The sequence below is a fragment of the Elaeis guineensis genome, chromosome 11, assembly GCF_000442705.2.
Source record: "Elaeis guineensis isolate ETL-2024a chromosome 11, EG11, whole genome shotgun sequence".
NCBI classification, from domain to species: domain Eukaryota; kingdom Viridiplantae; phylum Streptophyta; class Magnoliopsida; order Arecales; family Arecaceae; genus Elaeis; species Elaeis guineensis.
Window position 1 is genome coordinate 36,971,115 of NC_026003.2, and position 10,135 is coordinate 36,981,249.

The following is a 10,135-nucleotide window of genomic DNA, read 5'->3' on the forward strand; positions in this document are numbered from 1 at the left end:
TGGCCACCCTGAAGAACAAGAAGGATGGTCCTTTTGGAGGTATGCTCATTTTAGAATCTAATCTTATGGTTTCTTCTGCATCCAGTTGGGTGTTTGACTCTGGTTCTAGTGCTAATTTGTGCACTTCTATGCAGGATCTTGAGGAGAACAGGAGGCTGAGGGATGGGAAGATGATCCTACACGTTAGAAATGGAGCAAGAGTTGCTGCTTAGCCGTGGGAACCTGTCCTCTGCGATTACCATTAGGATTAGATTTATTTCTTAGAGATTGTTATTATGTGCCTGCAGCAAGCAGGAATTTGATTTCTGTTTCATGTTTAGCAAAAAAGGTTATGTGATTAGCTTTCATAAGGACCATTGTAACATATTTTATGAAAATAATAAAGTTGCAAATAGTTTTCTTATTAACGGTCTCTATCCGCTACATATTGATGTATCTGTATTTAATATCGAGTAAAATGTGAATGCCATAGAAATTAAAAGGCCTAGAGATAGTCTAAATGATAGGTATCTATAGCACCTAAGGTAAGGTCATATAGCAGAAGACAGGGTTAACAAATTGAAAAAATTCGGGCTGTTGAGTCCGTTGACTTTCGAGTCATATCCAGTTTGTGAATCATGCCTTCAAGGCAAAATGACCAAACTCCCTTTTGTAGGACATGGAGAAAGGGCTACAGACCTACTTGCCCTAGTACATACGGATGTGTGCAGCCCATTTGATGTGCCGGCTAGAGGCAACTATGTTTACTTCATTACCTTTATCGATGATATGTCTAGGTAGGGTATGTGTTTCTAATGAAACACAAGTCTGAAGCCTTTGAAAGGTTCAAAGAATTCAGACATAAAGTAGAAAAATAAATAGGAAAGCCCATTGAGGTTCTTCGATCAGATCGAGGAGGTGAATACCTTAGTCGGGAGTTTCTAGGCTATCTTAAGGATAATGGCATAGTCTCTCAATGGACTCCACCTGGAACGCCACAACTCAATGGGGTTTCAGAATGGAGAAATCAGACCCTATTAGATATGGTCTGTTCCATGATGAGCTTCACGGATCTCCCTGAGTTTCTTTGGAGACATTGTCTCATGACATCAATATATGTATTGAATAGGGTTCCATCTAAAATCGTTCCTACCACACCATATGAGATATGGCATGGTAAGAAGCCAAGTCTGAATTATCTCAGAATTTAGGATTATCTGGCTCATGTCAAGAGACAGCAGACAGACAAGTTAGAGTTCAGATCTTTTAGAGCTCGATTCATAGGATATCCTAAAGAGTCATTAGGATACCATTTCTATATTCCGAAAGACCACAATGTGATTGTGAGTCAAAATACTATTTTTTTGAAAAATAGTTTATTCAAGATGGTGGCATCGAAAGAATAATTAAGCTCAAAGAGAATGTCTCCCAAGAGCAACGAGCTAAAGAACCTAAGGAACCCAATCAATTAGAACCAGTCCTAACACAACCTCTTCCACCTCGTAGATCGATTAGGGTTTTCCATCCTCCTGAAAGGTACTTAGGTACCATACAGGAGAATGTAGAGGAAATATTCCTCACGAGAAATGAGACTCGTGGTGATGATCCCAAGACCTATGACGAAGCGATATCAGATATTGACTCCGAGAAATGGTTAGAGGCAATGAGATCCGAAATTGACTCGATGCACTCAAACCAAGTCTGGACCTTGGTAGATCCACCTAAAGGTATTGTACCTATTGGGTGTAAATGGATCTTCAAGAAAAAGATAGGTGTAGATGGGAATGTAGAGACATTCAAGGCTGGGCTCGTAGCGAAAGGTTATAGTCAGCGCGAAGGCATTGACTATCAGGATACCTTCTCGCCTGTAGCCATGCTAAAATCCATCCGCATATTGCTTGCTGTTGCAGCCTACTTCGATTATGAAATATGGCAGATGAACGTAAAAATGGCGTTCTTAAATGGACATCTTGAGGAAGATATCTATATGAAACAGTCACTTGGTTTCACATCCAGTGATGATGATCAGAAGGTCTGCAAGCTGCAAAGGTCTATTTATGGACTTAAGCAAGCATCTCAGAGTTGGAATGCTCTTTTCAATGATGTGATCAAAATATTTGGTTTCATCAAGAACGAGAAGAACCATGTGTGTTCAAAAAGGTCAGTGGGAGCGCAGTTGTCCTCCTCGTATTGTACATAGATGACATCCTCCTAATTGGGAATGACATTCTCATGTTGACCTCAGTCAAAGTATGGTTGTCTAAAGAGTTCTCTATGAAAGATCTAGGAGAGGCATCCTTTATACTGGGTATTAAGGTCTATAGAGATAGACCAAATAGGATGCTGGAACTTTCACAGAAGATGTACATAGAGGAGGTGCTAAAAAAGTTTAGCATGAAAAACTCCAAAAGAGATTTAGTACCTTTTAGATATGGCATTCATCTCTCCAAGAAGATGTGCCCTAGCACACCTGAGGAGATTGAACGCATGAGCAAAATCCCTTATGCTTCGGCAATAGGGAGCCTCATGTATGCCATGCTATATACACGACCTGATATAGCCCATGCTGTGAGTGTCACAAGCAGATATCAGTCGAATCCAGACGAAGAGCACTGGACTTCTGTGAAATAATCCTTAAGTACTTGAGAAGGACTAAGGATATATTTCTAGTCTTCGGGAATGGAGAACTCCAGATTCAGGGATATACAGACTCAGACTTTATGTCTAATATAGATGATCGAAAGTCGATATCTGGGAGTCTGTTCATTTGCAATGGTGGTGCAGTTAGCTGAAAGAGTTCAAACAAACGGTGATTGCAGATTCCATCATGGAGGCAGAGTATATTGCTGCATCGAAAGCTGCGAAGGAGGCATTCTGGTACAAGAAGTTTACTGCGAAGCTTGGAGTGATGTCATCAGATGCCATCCCTCTTTACTGTAACAAAAATGGCACCATAGCCCTAGCTAAGGAGTCAAGGTCTCACCAGAAGTCCAAGCATATCGAGTGACGATTCCATCTGATCCGTGATTACCTCGAAAAGGGTTATGTCAAGGTCAAAAGAGTCGATTCCATAGATAATGTGGTAGATCCGCTGACAAAGCCATTAGGCCAGTAAAAGATCCAAACCCACCTTAAGAAGATAGAACATAGATATGTAGCCAATTGGCATTAGGTCAAGTGGGAGTTTATTAGATGTGTGCCCTAGATGCCAGATTGGCTAACATATTTCTGTACAAATCTAAGGATAAATTTATAATTTTGACTATAAATCAATAAATGGGTTATTCTTCTATCACATTATGACATTGTATCTGTGATACATCCTTTGAGTTAGTAGAATATCAATTCATATTTTAAGAGTTAAAAATGTAAGACATGAATTTACATAGCTAACTCATAAACAGCTCCCGACCATAGGATCATCATGAGGATGGTGATCGATCCGGAAGATTGGTGTATGATCGCTTCCTTAGGATAGATGTGTCTTGAGTCTATGGTGTGGAGACACCGAAGTGAGAGTACAGGTATTCGTTGAGAATGAGAGTGCTAAGCGTGATCATATCGAGCAGTCATAAGGAAGTCTACCTTCTCGTCAATGACTAGCTCGATGTTGTAGTTGTGTGTCTAGTTCTTTGACCTGAGGTGCATCGATAGTTCACCTTGAGTGTATTATAGTTTGACTACACTATAACTAGATCTCCTAACCATTCGAAATCTTAAGATGTATATTGGCTGTAGCATATTCATTGCAGGAACTAGATCGCACCAAGATGGGATCTATCAACCTCGGTAGATGAGAGGAGTAGTCCTATGATGATCGAATGATCAAGTTCTTAAGCCCATGGCCATGATAGAGTGAAATAATGAAAAAAGAGTTTTTCATTAGGATTTCACATCGGACTCAAATCGATCGATTAATTCAAATGACTGATATTGGGTTTGACGAGTTCACCTTAACCCTAATTCAGTCGGGACTCATGATAGAGAAACTCAATCACACAGGTAGCTGCACTGAGAGGTTCGTCTTCAGTTCTGATGGGTTGCCACTATATACTGCTAGATATCACTGGTAGATTTTGGAAGTAATTAGAATGATCTTGATGATTGATCATTCTAATTGTATGAATCAGAAGAGTTCTAGTCCATCGAAAGGAGTTTCGATGATGTCGATGATGAGATCACGACATGTCTCATTACCATATAGAATTGAACCTAACTAGATCACCTAACAAGGGTTAGGATCTGGATGTCATCAATTGGGCTAGTCCAATTGATCTGGATTAGATCCAATTAGGTTCAAGAAAATCGTGCTAGCACATGATTGAGCCTAACTTTCTCCTCGTGCAATCTTTTTTCATCTCGACTGAGCCAAATGTGATTTGACTCACCCATAGAATCTTGAGAAGATTTCTCTCAGTCTAAATAAAGCTTGTCCAGCTCAAAAAAGGCTTGTCTTAATTCATGAGATGAATTTAAGACAAGCACCTGCTAATTCCTGTCACCTGCCAATTTTATTTTAGGATATCTATCAAAAGTTGACATATGGATCTTAAACTGAAGGCCACTTGGCAAGAGGTTATTGAAAAATTTTTATGGAGTGTCCACATGCCAAATTAGTATCAAATTAGGTACCATAATCAAATTATGGCGTAAGCCCAATTGGATAAAGAGGGTGCCCCAAATGGATAAAGATCAAGAGGAGTCTTGATCAACATGGACTCTTGGGCGCCATCTCCCTTGTGCTTATCCAATGTTGGCGCCAACATAGGAGAGAGGATGGGGGTTCTTATTTGATGTGATCAGATGACATCACTCCACCAATCAAAATTTTTTTGAATTCATTAAAATTTTTTGATTGGTCGAATGATGTGGCACTGCGCAGCGTAGCAGGTCTATATAAACCCTGTCTGCACCTAGGGTTTGATAATTCTACTCCCTACCCAGCAAAAGCCAGCTACCCCTCCTCTTCTCCACATCCTCCCTAGTGCTCCCTCTCCCATCTTCATGCCCAAAAGGTTGGGCATCTATCTGATGAAGGATCAATGCATGGTGACGCCTTGAACAGGAAGGTTGCAGGACTTCTTCGACAGGCTGTTGCTTCAACTTTAAAAAGACTTTTGAAGATTTTTCTAATCAGATTTACTTCTTATTTTTGGAGCAGAGATTTACAAGGAGAAGATGATCCAGATCCTGCCTGAGTGGATATTGGTAGAGGCCAGACGATTGCGTGGCTAAATCAGAATCTCAGGCTTGCTGCGATCATCTACAAGGTAATCAGATTATCCTTGAGGAATTTCATGTTTTCTCATATTTTTAGATTTATTTTAGAATTAATATCAGATAATAAAATTAGATCTAAAGATTTAGATCTAAAATAAATATAGGATAATTTTTTTTTAAATTATTCTATCTCAAATTTGATGAAATCTGGTAGATCCTACAAGGAAAAAGGCGATTTTTCCTTCACACTCCATAGATTTTGGTGGGATAGTTAATAGATCTTGAACTTTTTAAGTTCAATTATCCTCCCACTGCCCTTTTCTTGGATGATTTTTTTTTTCAAAAAATAACATATCTACTGACAAAATACCTTTTGTCCAGTAAGGTGGTAGAAGTAGTATCACGTACTACTCTTTAGGATAACTTATAGACCTATACAAATATGATCTAGCATAAAGGTTATGTACATCAACTCTTTTCATATAAGCTGAGCAACCTGCCTCTCTTTTTTTTTTTTTCTATTTCTCATATGGAGTGCTAGTAACAGATTTTGATGGTATCTAATTCAAAATACATGTAGTAATTTTTAGGGCATATCCCTAGAATAAGATAACAAGATCTGTGAAGTATATTAAGCAACACACCATATCTCATATGGGATGTCCATCTCTGGATTGAGACGTTATTAGCCTTCAAACATCGATATATACAAGGCCTAATAGCTCGCCCACCTTTTTTTATGTCCAGTATATGGGATCTTGATCATTTATCTATGAGATAAGATTTACAAGTTCTATATGATTCAAAAAATATAAAGATCAAAGAATTTTTCTTTGTATTACTTGTTTATCTTTAACTCACTAAAATGATCAAGTTGGCAATACCAGAGATATGTGACCATCACATATTCTTTTTTTGTTCTCATCAACATACAGAACAACATCATTGAGTGACAGAAATATAAGACTATTATCATAAATCTATAGCCATAAAATTTATCAGAAGGAGAGCAACTTTGCTCTTTATATTAATTTCAAAATATGTTACAATAATAATAAAATTAAAATAATATTTTTGATAAATTTAGATATACTATAATAGTCTAGTTTCACAGCCTTGCTATAAGGCAACATATACAAATAGGTTGCTTCAGTTTCAGTCTGGATGGACTATCCACCATCACTAAATGATATGAAGTCACCTCTCTTCAGCTTTATAGGCCCTGCAATGCTTTGCATAAGTGGGACCTATATGAGGTATCACATACCCAAGAATCTAAAGCTAAAGCATTCAATGATAAATTAGTTTGTATCATATACAAATCTTTAGCAGATGTAACTTTTGTATTCTATTACTGCTTCACATTTGTAAGATAACTCTTATAATTTCTTTCCAATGTTCATCATTACTATAATGAAAATAGATATCCATGGTGAAGATATTCTTTACCTTCTTCTCTTGGAAGATGCTAAAGAAGAAATCCAAGAGAGTTAGCAAGATCAAATACTGGATTAACTCACCATCCATGATAAGAATCTAATTGACTTAATCGTATGATTAAGTTAATCAAGATACACTTGACAGTCATACTGTCAATCCCCGTCATATCTTATATACCATTTTTTTTTACAGTATCATCTCTGATCGAATTGAAATCAAGAGAATAGGAGACTATCTCCTAAGTGAGAACTACTCTCAAGTTTCTCAACCAATCTATGAAGTTTGGTCAATTTAAAAGGCATCAAATATATCATGCAGTGATAGTAAAGATGCAGATGAATATATAAGAACATAAAAAGACTACTCATGATGACATATATAATTTAGATAAGGTCTTTTATCTAATTGTATCTCTCACTATTTTAATAAAATTTATAGCCCTCAAGTATGAAAAATAAAAAAAATCTATTATCAAGTTTCTTAGTGGAGTTGAGATCCCAATTCCTTATAACAAGTCTTGTGAATAGCACAACAAGCTCCTATGAGTTTCAGGATAGGTAACTCTTTACCAATTGCATCACATGCAACTCTCAATATAACTTTTGCCTCTAAAACACTTATAGCCTTGTGAATAGTATAATAAACTATAGTATTTTAGTTAAGTCTTAGCCTTCAATCCTATATGGCCATATTTGAATAATACTATCCTTTCAAAGAATAATGCCTTACAAGTCAATCCCATATGAGATGCGATAGGGTGTTTTCTGTAATTTATCTTTCAAACTTATATAATTGATATTAATATTATTAATAAAATAGATATTTTTGATTCATTATATGCTGCATCTTTTTATTTTTAAGATTATAATGGATCCATAGGTCTAGACAATGATTTTAGGGCCGTGATGAGATCACACCAATGAGATCTAAATCTTGGATAGTCATGATCTAAAATATTTTCAGTCATTGGTTCATTGAGTTGGAGATCAATGATACCGGTAAGACTGGCATGTCCTATGTATGCTCAGAGATGAGGGTGGTTGATCTCACAACTACTTATATGGTACAAAGATATGATGCTCATTAGAGAATGAGTTCACTAAATAGACCTGTAAGAAAATATCTGATAGAGTCTTATTTATATATCAGCTAATGATTCTCTAGTGAGAGTTGTGTAAGTGATCCTTTGATCTGAGATCACCATGGTACCTTATGTACATGAATCCATATTTTGGTTTACTTCCTAACTTGGTTCTCTGATCCGTGGATGGGATGTTCTGGATATGATAAATTATACATGGAGGTTGTAGGTGATCAATAAGGGATTAGTCACTCCTAATAAGAGGAGCGAACATCCTATGTGATCTCATAGGTCAATGATTTTGGAAGTTTTTGGCCAAAGCAGGATGATAATTAGAAAGAAATTTTTAATATATCATAAATTAAATCATCACTTTCTGATTGAGATACATATAGATAAGTAGTTGAGTTTGACATGTATTCATACACATATCTCATCTGGGATGTTGTTTGACTGAAAGATTGAATTACATGATAACTTACCACTGAAGGGTATTTTGATAATTTTTTATCAAAATTTTAAATTTTTTAGATAGTTATGATACATTGTTAGATATCAATTTTAACTTGTAGACTCATCAAAATTAAAAGAGTTTAATTTAGAAATCAATTAGGAAGGGTCCTAGTTGATTGAGACTCTTCAGCTGACCTAATTAGGGTTACGTCAAGAGTTTGGATCCACTTCTGGCTATATTTGGAACCCAATGGGTCACATACTTTAGGATTTAATCTTGTTCTAATTTAATTAGGATTAACTATAAATTTTAAGTATTAATTTGATTTGCTAGAACATTATATTTATCCAAGTTTCTAAATTGGTTTAGTTCAAAGTGTTTGAGCTAAGCTAGACCAATTGTCTTTGACCTATTGGGATTGGATCCATTTTAATTAGGTTCTTATCCAACTTAGAATAGTTTTAAGTGTAGAAGGACTCCTCTATGCCCACTAAGTTTCATTCCAAAATAAAAGTGCCACGCCCTCTTAATTTGCATTGGAAGATGAAGAGTCCTTCTTAATGAAGGATCTTATCTTATCATGTTGCCTTGTATTCTCATCTAGATTCCTTTTGTTTCTATGCCATTTTATTATGAAAAAATTATGAGACATAGAAGAGGAGGAGTCCTTCTACATGAAGGCTCTCCTACACCAAAATTATACTCGATGATTTAATTCACCTTGTAAGAATGTGGAGCGCCAAAGGTTGGCACCCCTTGGTCCTTCCTCACGTCACATGTCACCTATTTATATGGGGCATCTCATATGGCCCAGGTGCCTGATTTTGAATGGAAACCAAAGATAAGTGGCATGTAAAAGAGAGAAAAAATTTTAAAAAAAAAATTAAGAAAAAGACAAGAAAAAATTGAGAGGCAATATTTGTAAGAAGGGTGGTGAGAGAATTAGGAAGTGTTGTTGTGAGTCCTAGAGTTTGATTTTTCTATGCGTTGGAGCTCAAAATCAAATCCTAGGTTGTGAGATATCTATAGAATGTCTTCTTGACATGATTTTGATAGTAAAATCAAAAACAATTGGATTTTGGTGTGATCATTCCCTGAGTTCGAAGCCTGTAGTGTTTTTGAGAAGACAAGGCTGTGGCTGCGCACCAGTTAGGAAGGACTTTGGCCAACTTTCGTGTGGATCACCATTGGAGGGCTTCTATTTTGGAGTCTCATAGAAATTACCAATATGCCACATTGCTTTTTGGTGAAAGTCTAAAATTCTATCCCTTTGCTTGTTTGTTATGTTTTGATCGACATCGATAAGGTGATTCTAGGGTTTGGTTTTTGACTCAATAGTTTTAACTGTTAAAGCTATTGATTTGTTTGATTTTAAAATTTTTAAAAATTATTTTTTATTGCATGATCGAAACCCAACAGTGGTATCAAAGACACCCTTGTCTGATTTGATCAAACAAGTGCAAAGTTGTAGTATAGAATTGTTCTTGTTCATATATTGCCAAAAATATTGCATCTATTTTTAGCATTGATCTTTAAATCAAAAATCATTTTTAACTTTATAAATACCATGGATTTAAATTTTAGTTATTAAAATTATAAATTTATGATAATTTGAAATTTATACTTTCATGGTAGCTTGATGCTTAAATCGATTGATGATTAAGGGTGTTATGCATGCCTAATTTGATTAGTATTTGCTTTATTACTTGGATATACTTGACATATGTTACGTCTTGTTATGCACCCTTACATAATTTTTGGCATGATTACATGATTGCTATTATGATTTGTGATTACATGCTGAATTGCATAATATGTGTAGTATATTTTATGTAGTCGTAGTTAGGATGTGCCGAAATCAGTTCAAAGACTCTCTTAAAAATTATATTAAGTTGTAATATCGGGATTCACTTTCAAATCAAAAGTCAAATTTATTTGACCAATTGGTGTCTAGAAAAGTA